We start from the raw sequence: 27,147 nt of genomic DNA on the forward strand, positions 1-27,147 counted from the left end.
AGCTCCGAAGAAGCAGCGACGGTGGGGGGAGGCTGGAGAAAGCGAGCTCAGGATTCCTGGGTACACAGCAGATGACGATAGATTTCCCAGGACGAGGCAGAGGCAGAGGGCAGCCTGACCGTCCTCCTCGGCGCTGAGAGCAAGAGTGCCTCTCCCTCCCCCAGATCTGTCTTTTTGCCTTTCCCAAAGCTCATCATCTCTCCCCTCTGAGGGACACTCCCAGGGACTCAAAAACAATAGGTGTAGCCTCGTGCTGCCATATCCCTCAAGCACTCCTTTTGTTCTGACTAAGTAGTCATCAAGGCTTCTTGGAAATTTATGGGAAAAAATTCTGTGAGAAGAAAAAAAACCCAAATCTAACCCCCAACACTACTGAAAGTTTTCTTAATTACAAAAACCCCTAAATATTTCATTTTTCTAAAAATACATTAATTTTAAGGGGGTTTTATGATGAATTTTGAGAATCTTAATCTCAAGAAAAGTGCAGTTTTTTATGTAATTTGCAATTGTTTTCCTGACAGTATCAGTGACTGCATTTTGGTTGAGCACAGCCTGCCATCAGCAGCCGAGGCTCTCCAAGGTCAGCAAAGGAGCACAAATCCTGCCCTACCTTTTCACTACATTATTTCCAGACATAATCTTTTTGGAAAAACAACCTCCCATCCCATCTTTTTTGTGCTCTTTCTGTTAAATTGTTGCAGAAAGATAGCAAGGAACGGCTTTGTGACTAGCAAACCACTGAGTCTCGCCACCATCCCACCAGTCTGTGTAGGTTAATCATGAGCCACTACACCAAAAATACTGCAGCAGTGGCTTGGCTTTTTAATGAGGCTAAGACAAGCTCAGAAACCATCCTTAAAGATCCTCCATACTCAGATGGCTCTGCTGTGACATGCTGCCAATCCAGGGATAGGTAAACCTTAAGGCTGAAGGCACATGTGCTTAAAATTTGGAGCAGGGCAGCATTGTGTCACTTGAGGGCAGATGTTGCCACAGGTGGAGTGGTCCTTGTCAACACCACCAATTGATGTATCCAGCCATGAAAAGGTGAGCTTCTGGGCAGTAGGTTAGGACAGGCAGCTGTAATAAATGTCAGGACTGGGAACCAAACAGGATACATGAGATGCTCTCACATATGGTGTATTTAAATGGGTATTTATAAACAGGCTTCAACATGTATTTTGGAGCTACTGTCCCTATTTGGTATCCACTAATACCTGCCCTCCAAATGATTGCAAGTGTAACATGCTGAGTTTGAGATTCACATGACTTAGTCACCAGTTTACAGACACTACCAGTTGTGGGTACTGAAACAATATTCAGATCCAGAGGTCATTTACCCAAAATGAACATCTGGATATTAAAGCAACATATGCATATTTATCATCACTGTTGGCACACGTGTGTGACACATAATAATAGCGAAAGCAGGTTGTAACAGCAGGTGGCACCTGGCATACTCTGTCACATCAGTCACTTTTTGTTTTTCTGTGCATTCGGACTGACAGATATATTTTCTAGATAACTGGCATACTCTTTTTCAGAGGAAGCAATTTTTGCAATACCTTTCCTAGCCTGGTCTCTCTACAGTTCCCTTTTTTCTCTGGGTTGATTAAGATTCATGTTTCTTCCAAAATTGCTTTCTAAGGTCCCTATTTACATATGATACAAGATCAGTGGACTAATAATTAAGGCAGTGGTGTGTTGCTATTTCAGGTCTTGTTGCCTATTTATTTGAAGCAGCTGTCTACGAATGTGGGATGCATGGTACAGAGGCTGCCAAGGTTAAAAACCATGTTTACTGATTGCTCAGTAAATAGTTACACAACTTTCTGTGCAAATGCCAGATAGAAAACCAGAATTTCCTTGGGCAGTTTCGCTTAGGCACAAGCCTTCTCCCCAATTCCTGTAACTGTACTAATCTTGTTTGCTTGCTCACACCTTTATGGAGTGAGGTGAGAAGAGAAGGAAATGTGCCACCAAGAAAGGACTGAGTTTGTGTTAAGCTCAGAGTGATGAGTGACACGGCTGGTAAAATCCCAGCTAGCTCTGCTTCCTGGCTGTGCCAAGAGCCGTTCCCAAACCTGCCCACAGATTCAGGTAACAGTACAGAACAAGGCTGTTCTTCTACGGCAACAGGTGGAACAGTGCCTAGGCTTCAGAAAAGGACTAGAGAAGACTCTTTTTCGTACAATTTCTCAGAGACCTTTATTCCCCAAGACGGGGGTACGAAAAAGGGCAAAGAACAAACTCCTCACCCATTTTTAAAGCCGAGGGGTGGGGGGTATGGAACAGGCAGGTGATTGCTCCCAGGACAGATGGACAGGGGTTTTTCCATAACATAGGTGTGAAAAATGTAAGGCATTAATTCATGTTCTTATGGGTTATGACGTTAAAAAATTATGAAAACCACTGTATATATGTTATATGGGAATATAGTCTTAAGTTTCAGTCTGCCTTGAAAATTTGCTGAGACAGAAGCAGGCACCAGCCTGGAATTTACATTTAGAAAGGAAACAAAGGACTTAAGAGAAAACCCTGGCCTTCTCTTTGGCATCAGAAAAGGACACATTAAGGTAAGCTATGAGTCTTCCCCTCCCTGTGTTAGCGTAGGAAAACATATACCCACACAAAGGCGATCATATGCGGTTCTTTATTTGAGTGCGCGGGACACAGGGGCATGGAATGCCCAAATCTTGTGCCCGAGAATACAGAGTTGATGTGTGATTTTATACTTTCAAATTATACATATGTTAACTAACCTCCACCCCTAGATACTGGTTATCCTATTTCTTAGCTACTATCTTAAATCATACCTACGCTTTACCCTGAGTTATGCTTGATTTGGTTTAAACAAAGCTTCTCAATTATCTCCTGGGCTGGAGTCACACTTGATTCAATTAAAACAATAGTATGAAGCTGGTTGCAGAAAGCTGACGTTCGTTCCAAGGCCAGGCTGCGTCAAGTTCTAGTTGTGCGTCTTCTACCTTCTCCCCCCAACCACCCGCAGTTAGCTTATACAGAAATTATTTTAACTATCACCTGGATGACAGAGCTGTCAGATCATTATATTCAGCCATCAGAACACCGTCATCCGAGCACCGGAACACCACCATCAGAGAACCATCATCATCAACATCTCCGGAGATAAACTTTTACTATTCATAAACTTTGGTGTCCATTCACTCATGGGAAACTAAAAATTAACACCTTGCATTAGAGAAGGAGACTCTTTTCAGCTAAGCCGGAGACGACTATGAATTCAAATAACTAGCTTGGAAACAAAAGGACTATGAGGAAATATTTGCCGGAGGCGGAATAAAGTGTATAAAAACTAAGCCCCGAACAAGGCCAATTCGTGAACTCAGGGGGGACGGCAGTTGGCCAGATACTGCGTCCCAGTTCACCGTTGACGATTCCCGGGTCAATCGTCAACGTATCTCCGCTGTGGGTGGTTTTGCCGAAATTCTGTAATTCAATCCTTTTTTTAATAAACCAAAAATTATAATTTTAATTGGACTATTGTATTGGCATTTATAACAATAGGGCAGGATCAGGGAAAAGATGGACAGATTACTGAAGATTCTAGGGACAGGGCAGGCATAGGAGAGGTACACAAAGGCGGACATGCCTGGGCAGCACCCTACCCTTCGAGTGGGGGGAAACAGGGAAAACCATTGATACAGAACTCCAAACAGCTTAACCAAAACCCACCACCACAGATGAGGACTGAGAGGAGGTGTGAAGCCAATCTCTGCAAAGATGAAAGGCCACGGAAAGGTAGCTAGGAATAATCTCCTCATCTCTGGTGGCTAGGAGAGGAGCACAGGTCTTCAATCGCTGCCAGGAAGAATCCATTTAGGCATCAAGGAGAGACTTTGTAATGGTAATGATGGTGAGGCAACAGCCTTCAGAGGCTGTCAAATCTCCATTGCTGAAGATCTTGAAGAGCAGATTAGATCTAGTTTTGGCAGGAATGATATACTGTAATTAATCCAGCCTTAAATCAAGGAAATGGGCTGGATGACCTCTTGAAGTACCTCATAGCCCATAAGTCTCTTTATGCCATTAATATTTGGAGGCAGAATCTGATTAAACTTTGGCACACACCAAATGCTGTTTCTTTCACCCCTAACATGGCAAGAGGACCTAGCAGGGCTCTGTGGGAAACATGTTGCCCTGAAGGAGGATGGCACTAATGTGCCTATATGCAAGTCTCAGCTTGGCTCTTCAGAGATAAGCATAAAGTCAGCAAGGAACAGCTGGGCTTTCCCGAAGTTGTATCCAAGCGTCCACTGGAAAATCTCTCTCCTGTCATCTACAGCAAGTCTAAGCTTCTTTGCAGAGCACTGGGTACCTGGCCAGTGCCAGCAGCATACTCATGCCCTCATCCTCCCCAGGGGAATGCAGGTGCCCTGCATCCTGCCTTGTGTTCCCCTGTTCTGCATATCTCATCAAGGAGCAGGGAGAGTCTGGCCCTTAGCATGGCCATTCTTTGTTTTCCATGAACCCACTGAATATTTTATCAAAAAATGTAAAAATGTTAATGTGAAAAAAGGTGTCTTTTTTTTTTTTTTACTTTCTCCTGAATGACATATGCTTCCATTTTCAGACATGTCTTATTTGCTTTTGGTTCTCCAGATGTAAAACAGACCCATGGGGTCAGGCAGTACAGGTTTTCTATTTTTCACTTCACTGCATCCACAGAAGGATAGAATTCGGTATCACTCACATTATGTGGGGGAAGAGCCTTCCTATTCATGCTGTTTTCAAGAATGTAGTATTCTTACAGGAATACTAAGAAACTCCTCTCATTTTCTGCTGTGAAGAGCTTCTGCAAGTTGGGGTAAAGCTGTGGGCTGTGAATGGACACACTTCCCAATAACATGGTCTTATCTTTAAAATGGGAAAGCTGTGAAAAGCAAAAGTAACCAGTCAAGATTGCATACTGTAAAATTAATTAGCAGATAGATGACTTCTTGAAATGGAAAAGGCTTGCTTTTCACAGGGCCTGGATTTACTTATCTGCCATGCAAGTACTTGCATAATAATAGCCAATCTGCATATGATAAATTAATAAAATGCATCTAAGTGTTGAGGGTGCAAAGGAAAACACTAAGCACTAGATATTTGGCTTTTATTTATCTCAATTGAAAACACCAGTGGAGGATCTGTGAAGAAATTAGTAACACTTACTGGAAGAGAAGATTTTGCATGTGTGATGGCTTCCCAGATCCTTCCTGTGGCAGCCACATTTTAGGTATTCTTCTCCTGAAATGAGAGCCTGTTCTGTTCCCAGTCCTTTGCAGAGCTGGCTTTATATGCAGTCACCTTCCTTTCAAAATAATAATCCAAAGTTTACAGAGCTGCAAATAAAACAGCAACCTGTGTAAGCCAGCACAGAAATTTTTCCTGAGTCCACAGATAATCAAAATGATATTGTTGGAGAGCACTATTTAAGCTTTCCTGTCAGCAGTTACTGTAATGCTCAGTAGCTGTGGTGTAAAAGAGTTTGGGGAGATGTGTGGGCCATGGCACCAATGAGCTCATTTGTGTGGCATGGGGAGAAGGGCAGCAGGGCAGCTAGGCGAGATTGGGGAAAAATCCATGCCCATTCCTATCTCCATGTTTCCCAGCTTCCCACAGCAAAAGATTTTGATATTGCAGTCAGTGCTGGGCTACCAGATCTGACATCTCAGCTGGCTATTTTGTGCCAGTGCAGTTGCACTAATTATGGCAGTAACTAGAGGCTTGTGGCTGGTTATATCTCTAGTTTTTCCTAAGTCTCTGTTGGGTTTTGGAATATTTTTTTTAGGTCCTTGCTGCAAAGTGGGGCTGAGCTGGTCTCTGCATCACAGCCACATAGCTTGGATAGATCCATCTCTAACACTGCAGCCACTGCAGAGAAAGATGAGCAGCAAACACTAGGACTTGGTTCTATTGTGGTGAGAGCCTCAACACTGGCTGGCTGCCCATTTCTAATCAAGCAGTAGACATGACAACATGACATTTTCTGCCTTACTTAGCTCCAGCTCTCCTTCCACTCAGAAAACACCTCAAAATGTGGATTATTCATACACTGATCTCAAGAGATGCAGCAATAATTATGTAAACTTCACATCAGCTGTACATGGTGTTGACTTTATAGCAAAACAAAAGCAGAAAGGAGGTAGTTGTTTTGTGGGATTCTTTCCCCTCATATCACTAGCCAATATCCCAGGCTGGCCTGGTAGTCCTAACTGAGGATGGTGTTTTGTTTTGAGAGGCTACAAAAATCTGCCTCTGGAGATCATAGTCTAGAAAGAAGAGCAGATAGAGGCAAGTGAAGGAGACAGAAGAAAATCTTAGCAATTAACTCTTGTAATTATCTGTACCTGAAAAAGCTGTGCTCACCCAGTCAGGGAACTGACAAACCAGTTGAGCTATGGGCACAAGGAAACAGTGCAATTTTTAATGACAAATACTTGAAGCAGTAAATGAATAGCTTACCAGCAACTCAGTCTGGAGTTTACATTGCTTTTTAGATAATTTTGAACTGTAGATGTATTAATGGAAGTTGTGATCTGTTTCAGGACAATTTGCAAGCAGGCAAAAAGAGTAAATTCAACAAATTGATTCTTCGCTGCAAGTAGTCCAACCAGAACCAGTTCTTCAAGATAAGGTTTTGAGCATTTCTCATTTCTGACTCCAATAAATGTGCTAGTGTGCTATTGCATTGTTTATCACCAGAGAGTCTGCATAAATATTGAATCATAAAATTGAGATTGCATAAAATCCTATGCATGTGCAAAAATAGTCATGCATCACCTGGACCCCCTCCTTTACTGCTCTTTCAGGGTGCCACACTCTTCCTTGGAAAGGGGACAAGACTCGGTGAGCTCATCAGAATTGAAACTATATCCCATTCCACTTGGACTTCTTGCCAATGAGGTAAATGCTGACATTCATTGTGTGTCCCTTGCTTTAATAGTATGACAAAATTATTTTTTCAAATTCTGATTGCTTTGAGAAGACTGGGGGGGGGGTGTGGATTTTTGCCCTACATGCACACTGAACCCTACTGTACCACTGTTGGCACCCAAGGGGTAATAGATTCACCAAACGCTTATTCTGGGTTCATTGTCTCTCAAGTCTGTACGGACAGACGGGTTTTGCAGAAGTGGTTCCATGTGTGGTGTCACTTGCCTAGTCTGTGGTGACTTGCACCACATTGAACCCATTGAGTTCATCTGCTCAGCAGGCAGTTTTTCCTTGAGGCTTTAAGAAGTAAGATCATTTATTGGAGAGCAGTTGAGTAGTATTTGCTTGAGGTGAAAGCCTGGTTTGGGAAAATGTAGTTTGTTTGGTCCAAAGTTTGAAGAATTATTCTTGCCAGTAATGTCTTTCCCTGTAGTAGAGAGAAATGAGCATTTAGAGCCTGAAGGGGACAAAAGGTGCAGCCACTGAAGCCATATATTTGTGCATCTAGGAGGGTCACAAAGTCACAGATTCAGCCTCCAAGTTCAGCAATCAAAACATGGATGGTATGTTCATGACACATCCTTTTTTTTCATATAATGTCAAAACTTTAAACCCCTTTGGACAATTTTAGCTTGATGGTAACATATTGTCTGACTTCTGTTGAACTGGATTTTAGTCAAGGAACATTATATTTAGATATAACACTGACAATAATTGTCTTGGCTGGGTTAGTAATTACATAGAAATGCATTCTCTCATGCTCCTATAATAATTGCATGTCTCTGTACTGTTGGCTGTGTTCGAAGAGACCTTAGGGCTGCAGTATTGTGTGGAGGAATAGACTAGACAGTTCTTACTCAAAGGTCAAGCTTAAGTCATGCAGGACTATGATTTTCACTAACTTTTATCCCACTTGCTGTTCCCTTTTGGCAGCCTGTGCCCAGAACCAGGTCTGCTGATGTTCTGTGGGCCTGCTCTCAGCCTCAGCATCAGTTTTGGAAAGAGTTCACATCCCTACAGAATTGTCACTTGGTGTTGGTTTGGTGTTTTTTTTTCCCTAGGCTCTCCGAATGTACTAAAGTGTCATTAAGACAAATGGCAAACATTTTTCCATTTCTCACATGTCAAAACTTAAAAATCTACTTTCATGACATTTCACATAGCATTTTTTTATGTACCACTCAAAGGACATGGAGTTCTCATGAGCCTTGCTTCCATAATTTTCATCTGCCACATTCTGCTGTCCTGATATAATAAATTAACAAAAGCAGGGGGGCTATGTAACAAATTATTTAAACACTTGTGGAGTGGAAGGAAAGGGAAAGTGAATTAGGCTGGTACCCACATGGGGTTTGAAGACACTTTTTGAAGGAAGTAACTTCACATTCCCACCAGGAGGGCATGGTCCTCAGCCCCTGAGCAGAGTGTTTCCTCAACCCACCACCAAGGAGGCTGAGTTGCTCAATAGTAGAGCAACTATGTAAGACTGAGAAGTAGCTTTGCATTTCCAGTGTCAGGAATCAAAAGGGGACTTTATTTTTGGTCATTAATTTAAAAAGCAATTTGTTGTTTCTGCAGTTACAGACTTGGCTGGCAAATGTTAACTGATGTGCTTGCTTTCACTGTTCATAAATGTGTTAATGGGAGATTGAAGATACTGCTTTTTCACATCAAAACACAAAAGGAAAAATATACCAAAATTAGCTTAAGTGCCTCCTTTATGAAGGGAAAAAAAAGTGGACAGTCATTTTTTTAAATTCAAGGCTACTAAAGTCAGTAGTGCTGGCAGCTCAGGTTCTTCCTTGTTAACCACTACAGTGCAACAAATAGTTGTCATCTCCTTCCCCATCCTCTGGATTGGGGAAGGACATCTTCAGACGGACTAGCTGACCTGTAATAGCTTGGATGACAGCAATGTAGTTAATAAGATTCTGAGCAGATCTCTATCAGTTTGTTAAAAGCCACCCACAAGCAAAAGACTGGCTTTCAATATGAGGGTCTCCTAGCAGCATTTTGAAAGCACTCAGTAATTATTTGGGACTTCTGTTGCCAGGAATTTTATCTTGATTACAGGATTCCAGGAGCTACAGTTGTAGGATGGTCATGTTTCCATCTTCAGGATACTAACTAGTCCATTTGGATATAGACTGCCCTGTTAATTTTGCAGAAAACATGGAATTCAGGGTTGGTACTACCCAAATTAACAGAAATAAATTGGTAGTGTTTGTATTCAGGATAGAACACACAATCACTGAAATGCCCAGGGAATGGCCTTTAGGTGCTGGCCAATCGTGTAGTGTTTCTACTTTAGACCAGAAGTACTGTCAGAAAAAATCAGAAATACCACTACTGTCCATGCTACCAAACCAACCAATGAAGAAGACTACATCTTGTTAGGTTCTTGTAAACTAGTTTCAGTTTTAACCTGGTATGTCAGGACCTGTACACACACACATACACACACACACACACTTCTATACACTCATTTGTTATAGTTCTAATGCACCATGTCCACCTGAGCATTGCAATGTGCTGGGTGGCAACATGGCACTTACCCTTTGTGCTCCTTCACAGTAGGGCAGGAGGCCATCACCTCCAGGTGACTTCCAGCCTTGTGGGACTGCTGGGGGTTCACAGTCCCTGCCTGAACGACCACAGCTATTGTACATGGCCTCACAGGTTTGCTTTATATGAGACCTGCAGCCTTCTTCCTGCCTGAGATGCGATACATAGACCAAATTACCTTTCACTGCCTACCCTGAAGTCAAAGTTCAACTTTCTCCCACAGCATCAGCCAGCAGGAAGCCTGGATAATAATTTGACATGGCAGGTGTCAGCACAGAGAAATGTACTTCTGTCTCAGTACAGAGCCTTATACAGGTTTTCTAATATATTTTCAGAAAGTTTCCAGATAGAGCAGATATGGCAAAAACTGATGAAAATTTGATTTCACTTGCAGCAGGGGAACAGGAAGAGGAAGAGGAGTTAATGTGCTTCAGAGATCATCCAGAAGGAATGTTGATGGGTAGTCACCTGCTCTACTTTTAACTTTCATGTTGGATGCTATCTTACTAGATTGCCAAAATCTTCATTCATGAAAAAAGGAGCTTGAGAGCACTCAGACTTCAGCAAATCAGAGTGTATTTGGGGAGCCTAAATCTGAACTAAGAAGAAAAATTTTGTGCTTTTCATACCACTGGCAAAATGTAAATGTCATTGGTGCAACATTCACTCATCGCTGAATCAAAGAGCAGTCTCACTTCCTGCTGGCATCCTATTTAACAGAAAAATAAAAGTCTCTTCTGTTGCAGACATATATTGCTGTGTGAATGGATTACGCTGCCTCAATCTTCATGTCTCATGTTTGTGTTGATTAGCTGCCCTATTTTAGGACTGTTTGCATTATGCAATAGGCTAGTAAAAACATTGGTGTGCAAATAAAAGTAGGTCTTTACCTTAAGAATTAAACACATAAAACATGTGATTAAAATGACAGAGGTTTATAGGAATGGGGAAAACTGCATGAACTAGGTGAGACACCAGGATTTGAGGTAGATGAGCTACACTGGCGATAAATGACAGGGTGAAGCACACAAATGAAAATAATCAGAACTCCTGTGTAAAGTGACACTGATATATTCTGAATGTCACACTGCACTGCACAGTGCTATGCTCGCTCCAAAAAGGCTCTTCAATTATAGTTGCTCAAGCCTTAAAATCACAAAACTCAAAGTGTAGAGGTGAGCACCATTTAAGGTACATAAATCCATTTGCTGAAGATGCAAATGGGAAGTTCAGCTCCTAGATAATTAGCAAGACTTACCTCTGATATTTAATTATTTATGCATCTGTGTAAGGCTCACAGTTTATTAAAACCATTATCCTTTTAAAATACTACTTTCTGTTTTTTCTTGCCTTTCCAATGCTTATAATATTAAATTGATTTTGGTTGTTTTTTTGCATACGAGCCATTACCTGTTCTTCCCATGTTGCTGTCAAGGGTGGCAACCTGCTCTGGAAATCTCTTAATTACCAGCCCTTCCAAAGGATCTGCAAATGAGGGCAACACCTGCTAATGGAGGTCTGAGTTCAGTAGTCCCAGTGGAGCAGGAGCACCTCACATGGGGCTGAGGAGGCAAGAATGAGGGCGCTTTGGAGGTTTTGCCACAGGGGTGAGGATGGCGGCGTATCAGCTGTCCGTTGTGATTTGGCTGGCAAAAATGACTTTAGGAGCTTCGTCCTCTACTTCCCATTGCCTGTCAGAAAGGGGACCCATCCCCTCAGGCATCACTAGAGAAATCCCTTACTTGGATATGGATAAACAAGGGAAATGCTCAAGCCAAAACCCAGTTCCCAAATTAAATGAAGGAACTCTGCCCATGGTAGTTTGAGAGTCCTGGAGAGTGCAATATGGGCCTTTGTTGGCTTTGTAAACTGCTGGCCTAGCCACTTAAGCTAGAAATAAATCTTTCCTTGAGAGCTTTTCTCCAACACCTTTCTTTTCAGGAGCTGGCACTGAAAAAAGCAGTTTAAGAAAGAAAACAAACCAAAATGGGGCAGAGTTTCAAGTGGAAAAACTGAAAAGCCCTCTTGAGCTGTGGCCACACACAGCTGCATTCTCCCAGCTGTCCTGGGATCCTGCCCCTGCCAAGTGTGCTGCCTGCTTTGCTGTGGATGTTTTCTTTATTTTAAACAATACTGATGCATTCATTAGTAGGCCCCTTGTGGTGGTGAGTTTTTGTTAAGGTGTTTTGGGTTCTCTATCTCAGTGGTTCTTCCCGGTTCCCCCCTCCCATGGGTCAGGTGCTGTCCAGGCATGTCTCCCCCTTTGTCTCTTTGTCTACCTCTCCTTCCCCTGCCCTGTCCCTGGAAGCTTCGGTAAGCTGTCCATCTTTCCCCTGACTCTGCCCTGTGTTATGGAAAAGCCCCTGTCCATCTGTCCTGGGGCCAATCACCTGCTTGTTTCACATCCCCCACCCCTCGGTTTTAAAAGTGGGTGCAGGCTTTGTCTTGCACTCTTTTTCATCCCCCTGTCTTGAAGAATAAAGGTCTCTGAGATTCATACGAAAGAGCTTGCTCCGTAGTCTAGACACTGCAACACCTGTTGCCGTAGAAGAACAACTCTGTTCTGCACTGTCACCTAAATCTGCTGGCAGATTTTGGGAATGGCCCCTGGCACCCCGGGAACTAGACCTAGCTGGGCCCTACTGGCTCGTTTCAGCTGGCACCTGAAATGAACAAAGATTATGCCTTTATTACTATTCAGCTCTTTATTAAAGTGATCAGCTGGGTGGTCGAGCCCGACGGAGTTCTTCCATGCTGCCCTAGCAATCCGGACGAGCAGGAAATGTCCCAGATCATCACTCAACTGCAAGCAGTAGGTGCCGGGTCCTTGTTCTCATGGGAACAGCTAGAAGCTCTCTCTGGTCAACCCTCAGAAGGCAGAGTGGTGGAGGTCTGTCAGTGAAATGTAAAGCGGCAGACGTCAACTCTTTACCCTCATGGAAAAGCCTCGAGAGTTTCTCACTATCTGTCACTTGAGCTGGCCCAGTCCCCACGCTCGTCAGACTCTTAATAGATCATGGCGAGTTCTCAAACCAGGTCAGGGGGTGGGTCCACCTCCTCCTCGGCGAGAGCATCCCCTGGATCTTTCACCGTGTCCAGTCTTCCATTTTGGGGTGCCTTTTATCCCCAAAGAACTCTCTCCCAGCGTGCTGTGTGTTTGTCTTAATTGCATATGCCCTCCTCAAGTAGGCAGCATGGGGGGGACTAGGTGAGGTCCGATTACAGTAGACACAGCTAGGACAATCAGCTTGCTTTTAACATGCTAATGCAGAAATGCAGGACCGGCAGGATGGCTGCCCAGCCCCGCCAGGGACGGGGTCACCTGTCTCTGAGGCGCCGAGGCACCGGCGCCTCCCATTGCCCCCTCCAGAGCCCCGCAGAACCACGCTCGGCACTCCCCCCCTGCCTAGCCATGGCTCCTGGCTGGCTGGCGGGGCCGCCGCTTCCCGGGGGGTGGGAGCCGCCACACCAGCAGCCTCAGTGGCTCCGTCGGCCGCCAAGGCATCCCCCCAGGGGAGGACCCCACCTATGGCAGCAGGGGTCCGGCAGCAGATCCGTCAGGGCTGGGGCGGCGGCAGCCGTCTCAGGAGTTCTGGAGACATAACCCCGCCACATCTCGGGCCGCGGCAGCTACACAGGGGCAGCCTTTGGAGAATCCACACTCACTGAGACTTCATTCATAACAGCTCCCACCACCATGGGGCAGTAAGACCCCAGACAAAAAACCTGCTTTGGAAAGCCGCTCACCACGGCAAGAGAGCTGAGGGACTGCGGCATCAGCAAAGCTGTATCACCCCGGCCACGTGCAAGACAGCTGCTGTGCGTTCTTCTGCCCCCGGCCGGGAGAGAGCGCGGAGCCGCTTCTGCTGCGGCCGCAGCCAGCCTGTGCAGAGCCGCTCTGCCGCCACCACCACAGCACAGCCTGCGCTGAGCCATCAATGCAGCCCGTGCTGCACTCTGCATCAAGCGACTGCTGCCGCCGCGCAGTGCGCGCTGACCAGTGCACGGCCGCAGCTGCTGTGGCGCCTGCCAAGCACACAGACCGCACCAGCCGCGTGCTTGCCCATGCTGCCTCCTGCCGCTGCAAGTGCAGACCCACCACGCCATCCGCCCGTGCTTACCGGCGCTGTTTGAGCTGGCTGCCAGCTGCGTGCTCGCCCGTGCCACCCACCCGCCGGTCTCTCGCCGCTTGCTGTGGACCGCGGCACGGAAGATTTACAGTTTGTGGAACGTCAGTGCCTCTGTGGAGCCAACCCGCTTTTTGGTCGCTGCAGGCCGACATGGGAAGAAGAGGCAGCCCTGCAGCAGCACCTACAGGGTCTCTTCCGGCTTCAGGGACCTAACTTGCAGCTTTTATTTCCAGGAAAGTCAGTCGGTGAGTTGCCTGACCGCGCGGCAGGCAGGAGTATGGGTGTTTTCCCCAGGGGAAGTGGGGGCACAGGGCGCACGTGGCAAGACAGCCGCAGAGTCGGCTGCATACCCCGAACGGGATCCCTGGACTTTCCTTTTGCTTTTGTTTACTTGTTTTACTGCAGAGGAGGGAGAATCAGTGATTCTGCAGACTCAATGGGAGCTAAACAGTCTACAGAATCTAGAGAAGTGTTTGTCCAAGTTATGGATTCCCTGGTGGTGGGAAAAATGCTTTTTTTCTCGGACTTTGTTAAAAAGGTTATTTGCTGGTTGTTTCTTCATTTTCCAGGTGTGTCTCCTAAAGATGTTAAAAGTGCAGCTTTTTGGAATATTGTGAATTCAAAAATGATTGGTTTAAGAAAAAAAGGGGACCCTTCTGGGGATGATTACTATTCTTTGCTTGCTAAAATCCAAGCTGTAGTGAGTGAGCAAGAAAGGGAAAAAGACCCAGAGAAAATGAAAAAACAACCACCCCATTGTTTTCCAGTTCCTCCTAATACCCCTCTTTCCCAAATCCATTGTGATTAATTAAAATATGAATATCGATCTAATATCAATATTCAACTGTGACGGACAAAAGACTCTCTAACAGTTAAAGTTAGAAAGTGTATGTTTATTGCGACGCCGGGCAGTGCGTGGGATAGCTCCCTAATGAACACTGCAAAGATCACAGGTAATTACAAAGCCTTTTATTTACAAAAATGTTGAATACACAAAATACAAATGCATATTCATACCCCTGTCACTTCCTCTTCTCCGCTTCCTATGCTAATTGACAAAAAGGCTATTAGTCATGCATAGTTAGTTCCCTGAAATGGGTCGGTGGTCCTTTTGTGAGGGGTGGTCACCAAAAGGAGGAAGTAAAACGAGTCTTCCTCGTTCTAAACTTTCAACCTTTTCAATGCAGATGTGATTGATGGCTGGTAGAACTCCCTGTTTCCTGTTTTCCAGGACTATTTCAGTGGGTTTCTGGAAACAGTAGGTCTGGTGTTGTATTGATTAGTTTCTCTGTTTGACAAGCAATGAGTTACTAGATCCGGGGTAGCTTATCTTAAATCCAGTTTCTTCTAACCATCCTGTTAGGAACGAAAGAAAAGAAAAAAAAAACAAAAAAAACCAACAACAAAACAACAAAACAACCACCCCACAACTGACCCTCTCCTGGCTAGAGTAACACCCCCCCACACCCCAGACAATCTGAGTAGGGAGAGCTGCCCTGAAGGAAAGTTGCCTGGCAACTTTTCCCTACCTAATTGAAATGTGAAAAGAAGCTGCCCACACCTAGATAGCCCTATTGTCCTTTGTAACTACCTCATTTAGCAAGAGTAACTTCGGCTATGACCAGGACAAATGCATATGCATTTGGATATGCAGATAGGGCAGGGCCGCCCCCGTGGATCCTGGGAGGTTTTTTTTGGGGAAACTGCACCCCAGGACAGGAAGCTGGATTCGTCAGAAGAGAATTGGATAGTGCCCTGGCTGAGCGGGGAGTGGATGCACCTCCTGGCCTGGTTTGAAGATTGGCCATGACCTGTGAGGAGCCTGAATGGAATGGGAACTGGCCAGCTGAGCTGACTGATGCAGAGAATGGGAAACTCTTGAAACTTTTCCCTGAGGGCAAAGAGCTGACTGCCAGTGCTCTGCCTTCTGATGGTTGACCAGAGAGAACTGCCAGCTGTTTCTATGGGAACAAGGACTCAGCATCCACTGGGATAGCACCTGCTCCTTCAGATGGCTGCAGTAGTGTGGAAAACTCCGATCGGACTTTGCAATCCTGCTGATGATTTTAATAATGAGCTGATCACTTTAATAAAGAGCTGAATATTAATAAAGGCATATGCCCTGTTCTTTTCAATCCTCTAACTTTTAACTGATTTCAGCAAAGCTTATCTATTCATTTCAGCTAAATGAGCAACATCTATTGTTAACGGTAACCTTAGCTTTTCTCAAAGCTTCAAAATTAGTGTCTCAATTGTCCCAATCCCTCATCCCCAAAGCCTTCTCAACCCCCCTGCCCCTGCAGCAAAGTGCCTGCTGCCAAACAAATTTCCCTAAACCCTCTACCTATTCCGTTTGTCCCAGTTCAAAATCCCAAAATTGAATCTAGTTTGCCTTCCACCCTCCAAATAGGCTCCCAAGGGGTACAAAATGGCCGAGGCCTCATGGCTTGATCTCGACCATGTGCTCCTTCCCCCAATCCCTTTCTCCCTGTCTCTTCCCCTCCAACCAACCCTTTCCTGTCACCTAACCCCTCCTACCCTCTGGGTACCACCCCTTCCTTTGAGCCAGCCCCTTCAGCTCCTCCCCCTGTGTCAGTCAACCTGACTCCTCCCCTGGCTCCACCCAGGGTTCCTCCCCCAATGACATCACTGGGAATCTCCACCTCCTTTGGTGACTCTGCCCATGTTTCTGCCCAATTTACATGTAGCTCTGCCCATCCACTTCCTACTTCTGGTTCCCACAGTCCCACATCCGGTTCCCATGGTCCAGAACCCAGAAGTGACTGGCCCAAAAACCTAAACCTACAAGAAATAAAATCCATTCCTTTTGCTGCCCTTGTTGCATACAGTCAAAGGGCAAACCATCCAAAATGGGAACCTTTCTCTTACCAAAGCAAAAAAGAGCTTTGCAAAGCTTAAAAAGATTTTGGTTGAAAAAGTGAATTTTTTAAAAGCTTATTAAAAGCCACTTTTTCATCAAATGTGTTGATTCCTAGTACCCTCAAAGATTTATTTTCATGCCTCCTTTCCCCCACAGAATATATTCTGTGGGAAAGGACATGGAAGAGGTTGTTAAAGGACCTCCTTCCTGAGCTTTTGCAAATCCCCGAATGTGCAGTTGATGAACAAAACAATCTAATTACAATAGGCCATATAAGTGGCGAAGGACATTGACGTCAAGCACGCAAGCAACCTGGAAGTATACCTCAGCCTGTTCTCCAACGCGTGAAAAGAGCTGCTGAAAAGGCTTTCCAAATTATGCCTACCAAAGATGCTAGACAAAGTTGTATTTCTATTAAACAGTCTCCTTCTGAGCCCTTCCTAGATTTTATAGACAGGCTTCATGCTGTGGTGGAGAGTCAAATAGAAGATCTAGAGCTACAACAAAAGATGATCCCAGAAGTGGTGCAAACCAATGCCAATGAGGTTTGCAAAAGAGTCATCCTACGACTCCCTGTTCATCCACCACTGACCCTGGACCTCCTCGCTGAGACGTGCACGAAGCGAGCCATCATAGACCCAGAAGAATTGCGAAAAGGACCCGGGCTCAGAAGCAAGACTGCGGCACCAGCCACCATCCCACCTCAACCACCAGTGGCTCGGAGAGTCGCATGTCACCAGTGTGGGAGGGAGGGACACATAATGCGGTTCTGTCCTTTCAAAAACAACACATCACATACACCAAGGGGGGAGAGGGGAGGAGAAGGGGGAGCCTGCTCCAACATCAAAAAACTAAAAGGGGAGCGCCAACCTGTCCCGCGTGCTGCAAAAAAATGGGACAGGTCGCCAGGTTGTAAAAGTTGAAAAAGAGAGTGATTCTTTAAATGTGCAAGATCCTCAAAAACCTTCAGGTTTCATTACCACAAAAAGTAAGTGTGAGCCTTTTAGGCTTAAACTTACTTCTCCCATGGTCTTTTCTTCACATGACTGGCACACAATAGCATTTGACCTTGAACAAGTTTCAACCTTACACCAAGCTGACAGTGAGTATCTTGTTGTTGGAGACACAAAACACCCTCTGAGATCGAGATTGTTCCTGGCACTTTACCATCACAGCCAGAGCAAATCGTTCTCTGGGCACGTTGTGTCCATCCTCCCTTTTTCCTTCCTAAAGGTCAAGTAATAGCGCAAGTGATTCCAATTCCCGATTTACTGCCATCAGCACCCAAACCTCATGATGATACTGATCTTTCTGTTTATTGGGCTGAGGCTGTGGGTGAACAAAAGCCTTTGATCTGGTGTGTGCTCATAAAAGGAGACTTTTTTATGATGCGAGGAATAATGGGCACAGGGTCAAATGTAACTCTTATTCCACCACACAAATGGCCATCACACTGGGAGCTGCAACCCGTGGCTTGCAAGGTTTCAGGTGTTGGGGAGACAAAATTGGCAAAGAGATCAAAAAGCATTGTTCAAATTGAAGGACCTGATGGAAAATTGGCTTCTTTATGTCCATTTGTTGTCGATTCTGGTTATACCCTCTGGGGAAGAGATGCCATGTCCCAATGGGGGGGTTGAATTACAAATTCCAAAAAAGCCCCCAGTATTGTTTAAATTTTTGGGGGGTCCCCGGGGAGTGCCCCTGGAGACCCCCGGGTCCTAGGGTCGTGGTTGTTCCCATGCTGGCAGGCAAAGAGACTCAGACGCCGGTGGGGTGCTGATGAGGTGAGGGTTTATTCACTGAGGGAGAGGGGAAAGGGAAGGGGAGCATCCGGAGGTCTCCAGGGGAAGAGGGGCAAAGAGGGCGAGACCCCTTGCGTTAGCATTCTTAACACCGAGGTTCAAAGGGGCGCGGTAACATTCTCCAGCCAATGAGGTTACAGATAACTTGATACTGCAGGGAGGTTACAGACTTGGGACAAACTATGCATTTTCCAGGGGTGAGCTAGAACAAACCATTTCCATAAAATGCAATTCCATCATTCACCCTTTTTTTATTTAAATGTGAGAAGAGAAATATGACATATGACAATTAACAATTTAAAAATGAAACAGTAATTACACAGTTTTGCAGCATAAAACCAAATACAATTGCAGTAAGGATTATGTTATACTGTGAACTTTCATCTGACCTTGTAATTGCAGTAAACAGGTTATGTGGGTTTATATTGCAAGATTTGAAACAAATTAGCAAATTTGTTTGAGCCTTTTCAGCGTGACTGGCCTAATAGTGTCTAGCCTTTTCCAACTGGCTTTTCAGCCCACCACAGCCCCCAGTTCAGGCTGTGGCGCTGACCTCTGCTCCCACTCTAGGGACAGGAAAACACGTGGAGTTCCCTGGGCTCCACACACGGCCTCAGATTCTCCAGGTGACCTGCTGCAGTTCCCCTATTGGGGCCGGGCAGGGGCAGTGAGGAATTTAAATCAACTCAAGCTGCCACTGATCTGTCACGGAATCCTGTAAGGCCTGAACAGCAAGTCACCGACACTCACGGATCTGAGCCAGATTATTCCTTTCACTTTCCAACTGGTTCAACCAAAAGGACCTACACTCTGCATGCAATTGTTTACATTCGTCCATATGTACCCATTGGGGATTTTTTTCATCCATACTTGCACCAGAAGTGTCGGAGACCTAACAGAAGACCTCCAGTTTAAGGTCATCAAAAGAAAAACAAAAGAAAAAAACTACAAAAACTGTCAAATACTTTCTCAGACACCAATTTAGCTTATCAATCACCCTCAGAACTAACTGAGGACAGCATAAACCCAAAAGCGTTACTGATTCAATAGTCTATGACTGAATCGCGCCTTACAAGAAGACAATTCAAAAACTGCTTCCCTTGGATCTACCCTTGTGACCTGAAAAAGCCTCTGCTTACTAAAACAGAAAACGGGAATCTACAATATGAACACACACAAAACTAGAAAGGCATAATTGTAAAACTACTTCATGGGGATGGGAAGGAAATAGAGGGGTTTGGGAACAGGGAAAGGGGATCATAGAGTAGAATTAACAATTACAGAAGGCTGTAAAACTGGTATTACAAATTCACTTTAGCTTTGGGGTTTGGTTCTTTTCGCTGCTGTCCAGGGGCGTCGGCTGCTCGGGCTCGATCGACTGTGTGTGGGGCTCTTCTCACTGCTGCCGGGCGGGGGGAGGGGCGCCTGTTCTCCGCGCGGCTTCTCCAGGTTCTGGGGCCCGCGTGCACTCTGCGGCGGGGCTGGGACCACGTGTCGGCTCGCTCCGGGACTGCCCAGCGCCGCAGCAGGGTCCTGCTGGGCCAGGGCCGCTCTGCCGCCGGGGCCGAGCCGGAGCCCCGCCACGCCGGCACCCGGGCCCACGCTGGTCTTGCCGGGCCGGCCTGCGCAGCAGCCACGCGCTGCAGCAGCAGTCTTGCCCCGCCTGAGCCTTGCCGCGGCAGAGCTGCACCGCCCGGTGGGGCTGCGCAGCCCGCGCAGCGCCGAGGCGGGCCGGGGCCCCAAGGGGCTGGGACCCGGGCCCACGCCGGGCTCATCGGCGGTGGTGGGACGGTGGCGTGGTGGCTCACGAGGTCTCTGCGCGGTGGGGGAGGGGCCGCCCCTGGCCGCGGCGGCCCGGAATGGCCGCTCCACCGGAGACGGCGCCGAAACGGTGTTACCATGGTCCATCCTTGTCTCAGGGTCGTTGGTGCTGTTGCCCGACGTTGGTGCGTCATTTATTGTTGTTTAAATTTTGGGGGGTGCTCCCGGGGAGGGTCCCCCGGGAGACCCCCGGGTCCTAGGGTCGTGGGGTTCCTGTGCTGGCAGGCAAAGAGACTTCAGACGCCAGTGGGGTGCTGATGAGATGAGGGTTTATTCACTGAGGGGGAGGGGAAGGGAAGGGGAGAGGGGGAAGGGACGAGAGGGAAGGGGAGCGTCCGGAGGCCTCCTGGGGAAGAGGGGCAAAGAGGGCGAGACCCCTTGCGTTAGCATTCTTAACACCGAGGTTCAAAGGGGCACGGTAATATTCTCCAGCCAATCAGGTTACAGATACAGGATGCTGCAGGGAGGTTACAGACTTGGGACAAACCATACATTTTCCAGGGGTGAGCCAGAGCAAACCATTTCCATGAAATGCAATCCCACACATCAGGATTTTTCGTTGGGGCCACTGAAGAACGCCCCATCCAAAAACTGAATTGGCTGACAGATACTCCAGTTTGGCTGGACCAGTGGCCACTGAACAAGCAAAAATTGAAGGCGCTCAACAAGCTTGTGGAGGAACAACTAGCTAAAGGCCACACTGTCGAAACTAACAGCCCATGGAATTGTCCAGTGTTTGTCATCAAAAAGCAGGGAAAGACAAGTGGTGCCCCCTCCACGATCTGCGAAACATCAATTAAGTCATTGAGGACACGGGGTCCCTTCAACCGGGTATGCCATCCCCTTCCATGCTCCCCCAAAATTGAAATCTAGTTGTCATCAATATAAAATATTGGTTTTTTCCAAATTCCCCTAGACACAGCCAATGCTTTGCGGTTCGCTTTCTCTGTTCCTTCCATCAATAGGGAAGCTCCCTAGAAGCGTGTTGGGGGTTAGATTTGTTTTGTTGTTTGTTTTTTTTTTTCACTTCCAGAATTTTTTTTTCCCATAAGTTTCTAAGAGGCCTTGATGACTACTTAGAACAAAAGGGAGTACTTGAGGGACATGGCAGCACAAGACTACACCTATTGTTTTTGAGTCCCTGGGAGTGTCTCTCAGAGGGGAGAGATGACGAGCTTTGGGAAAGGCAAGAAGACAGAGCTGGAGGAGGGGAACTCACTCTTGCTTGCTCTCAGCATCCAGGAGGACGGTCAAGCTGCCCCCCATTGCAGGAAGAGTTCGCGGCCATCACTCTGCCTCTGTCTCGTCCTGGGAAATCTATCGTCATCTGCTCGTGTACCCAGGAATCCTGAGCTCGCTTTCTCCAGCCCTCCCACCACCGCCACTGCTTCTTCGGAGCTTTGAGGCTCTCCTGCTACTCTGTAGCCCTGCACTGCCAAGCCCTGCCGGGACACCCCCTGCCATTCCAGCTACCAGCACAGAGCTCTTCATCCCATCCACCAGCCCGGGACTTTCCTCCCTTCCACTTCGGCCTCTCGGAGTCCTGCAGGGGCACTGAGGTCAAACTGCCCCGGGCGTCTTTGTGAAAGAAAGCCCTCAAGGTTCTTGGTTCTGTTTATTACTAATGCTGTAGTTGTTGTTTGTTTGTTGTTTTGTCATATATACTAGTAAAGAACTGTTATTCCTATCCCCATACCTCTGTCTGAAAGCCCCTTTAATTTTTTAAATTAGAATAATTTGGAGGGAGGGGATTCGAATTCTCCATCTCTAGGGAGGTCCTGCGCCCTTCCTAGGAGATATCTGTCTTTCAAACCAAGACAAACCGCTACCACTGGACGGTTTTACTGCAAGGGACGAAAAACAGTGCAATTATTTGTCAGCAGTACGTAGTCAAAATACTGTCCCCAGTGCGTGCCAAAGCAGAAGCAGCTGTCATCCTTCACTATATGGATGACTTGTTAGCGTGTGCCCCTAATAGTGACATGCTTGCAAAAGTACTAGATGAAACTAGATGAAACTATTACTGCTCTGACCACTGCGGGATTTGAGTTGCAGCAAGAAAAAGTGCAGAGGCTGCCGCCTTGGAAGTACTTAGGGCTTGAGATTGCCAACCAAATGATAACACCCCAAAAGTTTGTGATCAATGAAAGGCCTAAGACTTTGAGAGACCTCCAACAGCTGTGTGGGTCCTTGAATTAGGTCAGGCCCCAGCTAGGCCTCACTACAAGACTTAGCACCCCTCTTCAATTTGTAAAGGGGTGAGAAGACCTAGATTCTCTGAGGACTCTGATGCAGGAGGCCCAGCAAGCATTAGAGAAGGTACAGTCAGTAATGTCAAGCCAGAAAGCCCACCGTTGTCGGGCAGACCTCCCATTCAATTTCATCATTTTGGGGAAATCGCCACATCTCCATGGGCTCATTTTTCAGTGGGACAAGGGCCAGAAGGACCCTCTCTTGATCAGAGTGGATGGTCCTTAGTCAATAAACTTCAAAAATATCACCAAACCACAAGGGTTGATGGCCCAGCTGATCAGCAAAGCTAGGCTGAACATGCCACTGCTAGCGGGGTGTGAGTTTACATGCATTCATGCACCAATAAAATTGTCACCTGGATCCTTCACAAATGAGGCATTAGATCAATTGCTCCGTGAAAATGAGATGTTACAGTTTGCTCTAGACAGCTACCCAGGGAAAATTTCAGTTCACTGTCGGGGCCACAAATTGTTCAACTCTAAATTTAATTCGATCCCAAAAGAAAAGCAAAGTCGCAAGCCTCTCGAAGCCTTGACAATTTTCACAGACGTGTCCAGAAGGTCCCACAAGTCTGTAATGCCTTGGAAAGATCCTCAGACTCAGCAGTGGGAAACAGATGTAGAGATAGTTGAGGGTTCCCCTCAAGTTGCTGAGTTGGCCACAGTAGTCAGGGTCTTTGAGAAGTTCTCTGAACCAGTTAATATTGCTACTGATTTGGCCAATGTAGCAGGGGTAGTGTGAAGAGCTGAAAATGCAGTTCTCAAAGAAGTTTCAAATCCAGTCATTTTTAACTTGCTCTCAAAACTAATCCATCTAGTGTCCCACTGAGAGCAACCGTATTACATAATGCATGTAAGATCACACACAGATCTTCCAGGTTTCATCGCAGAGGGCAACCGCAGAGCAGATGCCCTGGCCACTCCTGTGCAGCTAGTTGGCCTTCCTAACATCTTCCAACAAGTCAAGTTAAGCCATCAACAGTTCCATCAAAATGTTCCAGGCCTGATCTGCCAATTCCGTCTAAGGCGAGATCAAGACTAATCCGAGAGGGCTTGGCAGTTGTGAAGTGTGGCAAACAGATGTCACCCACATACCCCAGTTTGGAAAGTTTAAATACGTCCATGTTTCAGTTGATACCTTCTCTGGTGCAGTTTATGCCTCAGCCCACACAGGGGAGAAGGCCACAGATGCACAGAAACACCTTGTGCAGGCCTTCTCCACTTTGGGGATCCCCAAAATGATCAAAACTGATAATGGTCCGATTTATGCCTCCAAGGAGTTCAGTAATTTCCTGCAAGAGTGGGGGGTTGAACATTGCAAGGGTATCCCTTACTCCCCCACCAGTCAGGCAGTAGTAGAAAGAACCCATCACACTCTCAAAGAAAACTCTAGAACAACAGAGGGGAGATGTCAAAATCAACAGTCCACACCAACGACTTTGTAAAGCTCTTTTTCCAATGAACTTTCTCAACTGTTCATTTGAAAATCTCAACCTTCTTGTTGTCAGGCATTTCAACCAGAGTCAGTGGTTGAAGTTTGAAGAGAGACCACCAGTCCTGGTGAATGACCCAGAGACCTGGAAGGTCCAGGGGCCCTTTGATTTAGTCACTTGGAGTGGAGGATACGCCTGCATGTCCACCCTCTCAGGTTTAAATTGAGTCCTGCAAAAATGGGTCAAACCTTATGTTCCACCTAAAGGAAAAGACACCCTAAATGCAGATCCACCTTCACCTTCCCTACCCAATGATGTAGCCATTGCTTCCTCTTGAAGGCAACGCAAAGGAAGTAGAGAACCCCAGTCCTGTGTTTTCCCTGATCCAGAGTGTTTAATAAGATCTTCTGATGAGTGTTAAATGTTATTTTCCTACTTACATGCGTATGTTGTTTTTAGATGTCCTCCTATTCCCCAAAATTAAGCCAGAACTCCTGTGGGTTTTTGTTCCTGCTAACGCTGTCAGCAGAGCATGAAAAAGAGCATGATGACTTCAGAGTGAGACCTTGCCTCAATTTTTACAGCGGAGGCCAGAGCATCTTCAATTCCATCCAAGAAATGAAGAACATGATTGAAGAAATTAAGCAAGAATCAAGAAACTAGCTGAAAAACATCTTTAGAGACTGGGGGTTGCCAGGGTAGATGTCATCAGTTTTAAAAGATATTTTAATAGTTTCTCCCAATATCTGTCATCCTGTTCTTTTGGAATTTTTTTAGCTTTCTGATTGTTTACTTTATTGGAGTCAAGATTCTCACGCTTCTAGCAGTCTCTTAATGTAAAAATAGCTCTGTTTACCTAACGGTTATTTTTTGTTTACATTCCTTTATGGAGGAGGAGAAGAAAAATTGATTGACTGTGTGTTTGACCAGTGTGGTTGGAGGGGTTGTGATCCTATCTTCCAATCCACAACTGGTGCCAAAAATGTATAAATATGAATGTAAAGTTCTACCCCCTTCTTTCCTGCTGGGACATCTGTTAGTCGCATGGTTCTGTCGTGTCCAACTGTGTCACATTATCCTTTTAATTTCCCTAACTTTTAAAGTGCTAAAGGGAGTTCTAGCTCAAAGAGACAAAAAATCGGCTCCTTTCAAATTCTCTGTGGCTGCCGTTAAAAGATGGTGGGAAGAGCCACAGAAAGGAGTTTGAAGAGTTACTTCTCTCTCTTCTTTCATTTCAAATTAAACAAAAAGGGAGGAATTGTGGTGGTGAGTTTTTGTTAAGGTGTTTTGGGTTCTCTATCTCAATAGCTCTTCCCTGTTTCCCCCCTGCCCGATGGGTCAGGTGCTGTCCAGGCATGTCTCCCCCTTTGTCTCTTTGTCTACCTCTCCTTCCCCTGCTCTGTCCCTGGAAGCTTTGGTAAGCTGTCCATCTTTCCCCTGACCCTGCCCTGTGTTATGGAAAAGCCCCTGTCCATCTGTCCTGGGGCCAATCACCTGCTTGTTTCACATCCCCCACCCCTCGGTTTTAAAAGTGGGTGCAGGCTTTGTCTTGCACTCTTTTTCATCCCCCTGTCTTGAAGAATAAAGGTCTCTGAGATTCATACGAAAGAGCTTGCTCCGTAGTCTAGACACTGCAACACCTGTTGCCGTAGAAGAACAACTCTGTTCTGCACTGTCACCTAAATCTGCTGGCAGATTTTGGGAATGGCCCCTGGCACACTGGGAATTAGAGCTAGCTAGGGTCTTCTGGCACGTGTCAGCCCCTGAAGAATGATTTTTAGATCTAACTTCAGTCACCAGTTTTCTTTCATACCCTTCTGCACTTTTTCTATGCCAGGCGTTCCCAAAGGAAATGGGTTAGTTGGTGTAGCTCTGGAGAGGCTTTGCTATGCTGCCAAAAGTGCTTTGGTACTTCACAGACAGAATCTCCAGGATCATGTGTCTGGGCTGTTCTCCCATTATGCCTCCTTGGTGGTTCTGCAATTCCCTGTTTTTCCACCAGTATTCAAAAGGCAACTCACCTCGGTGCAGCCGAATTCTAAACATTTGTTGCCATTTTGAGGAATATCCAAATTACTGTTTGTCATGGGTAGGCACTGGCCAGATGTTAATGCACCCATGAATATATGTTTTTCTTTAACAACTGCTGTGGGATGTGATCAGGAACAGAGCAGAGCAGGCTTAAATCTTGAAAAAAAAAAAAAACCACCAAAACTTTATTACATTACATAAGAACAGAGACAGAAAAACTCTTAAACACACACAGAGACAGAAATAAAAACTTCTCAGAACATTTCTTTTCCCAGTTTCCACCCCCCACACATTACTCTTCACAGACTAAACCTTTGGGTTTTAGATCAAACAATCAGCACTCAAAAACAAACCAATCTTTAATTCAGCAAGGGAGAGAAGAGTCTCTCTCGCACCACAGACTGTTCTTCAGAAAACACGGGTCTACCCCTTATGTGTTTCTATGTCACCCCTGGCACCGCTCAGAGAAGTCTGCCAGGGTGACACTCTCTTTTTCTTATGTCCAGCGCTCTCACCGCTGTCCATAGGCTGAAAGCTGCATACAGGGCTCTTTTAAGGATACTTGCATGCCGAGCTCTCCCCCTTTTTACCCAGGGGCCGGGGTTCCAGGAGCAGGTCTCCCCTGAGGGCAGAGGGCGCCACCTCACCCTCCCCCTCTCTTCTCTGCTCGCTCTACTCTTCAAGTGCTAGTCACTGTAGCAAAAGCAAGGGCAGCTGTATCTACCCAAAATGCAGTTTATGTTCAAAAGAGACTTAAGTTCAGTCCATGGCTGACATTATGCAAGAAAAGTCTAGCTCAGAAAGCTACTCTTCTCATTCTTTGCCCATCGAGTTCCTTCTAATTGTGCTTTATCATCTCGGTCCCAGGCCGCTTCCCTCTCTCTTCTAAAACCACCAGTCATGAGAATCAATGTCTAAGAAAAGTTTCTTTCTGCCAAGCAAGGGTTAACAGTTTCTATCTCTCGGCAGGGTGCAGGCTGAGACACTCCCAGGCTCGGCAACTCCCATGTGGCTGAGCACCTTCTCCCGGAGTTTGGGGGGGGAGGGGGGTGAACACACACAGAAGGCACCTCCACAGTTTTCCACCCCTCCATCCTGGACGGGTCAGCTCAGTTCCAGTCCTGTCCACTCTCTTCTCCCCCCTGGGGCTCCGGCTTACCTGAGCTTGACTACGTGTTTCCCCTCCCCCACCCAGCCTCGTGGCTGGGCAGGGGAAGGAGGCCTGAGACGTCTCTCTGCTGAAACTGGAATCTAAAAAGAGGCCGAACCCCC

At 46.2% G+C, this 27,147-nt stretch overlaps 1 protein-coding gene across 3 annotated transcripts in view; it reads left to right on the forward strand.

Annotated features, from left to right (window-relative positions):
• The first annotated feature begins 13,764 nt into the window (after nucleotides 1–13,764).
• The window catches only part of LOC134565277 (uncharacterized), a 39,587-nt gene continuing 26,204 nt past the window's right edge, over nucleotides 13,765–27,147 (forward strand). The window contains exons 1-2 of one of the 3 annotated variants that reach the window (XR_010083849.1): nucleotides 13,765–13,900; nucleotides 21,395–21,884. The gene's annotated coding sequence lies outside the window, so the exon portion shown is untranslated. Of the gene's footprint in view, nucleotides 13,901–14,224; nucleotides 16,069–21,394; nucleotides 21,885–27,147 lie in introns of those variants that run through there. The other 2 variants (XR_010083850.1, XM_063424792.1) reach the window with 2 other exon arrangements.

This window comes from Prinia subflava (assembly GCF_021018805.1).
Source record: "Prinia subflava isolate CZ2003 ecotype Zambia chromosome W unlocalized genomic scaffold, Cam_Psub_1.2 scaffold_51_NEW, whole genome shotgun sequence".
NCBI lineage: Eukaryota > Metazoa > Chordata > Aves > Passeriformes > Cisticolidae > Prinia > Prinia subflava.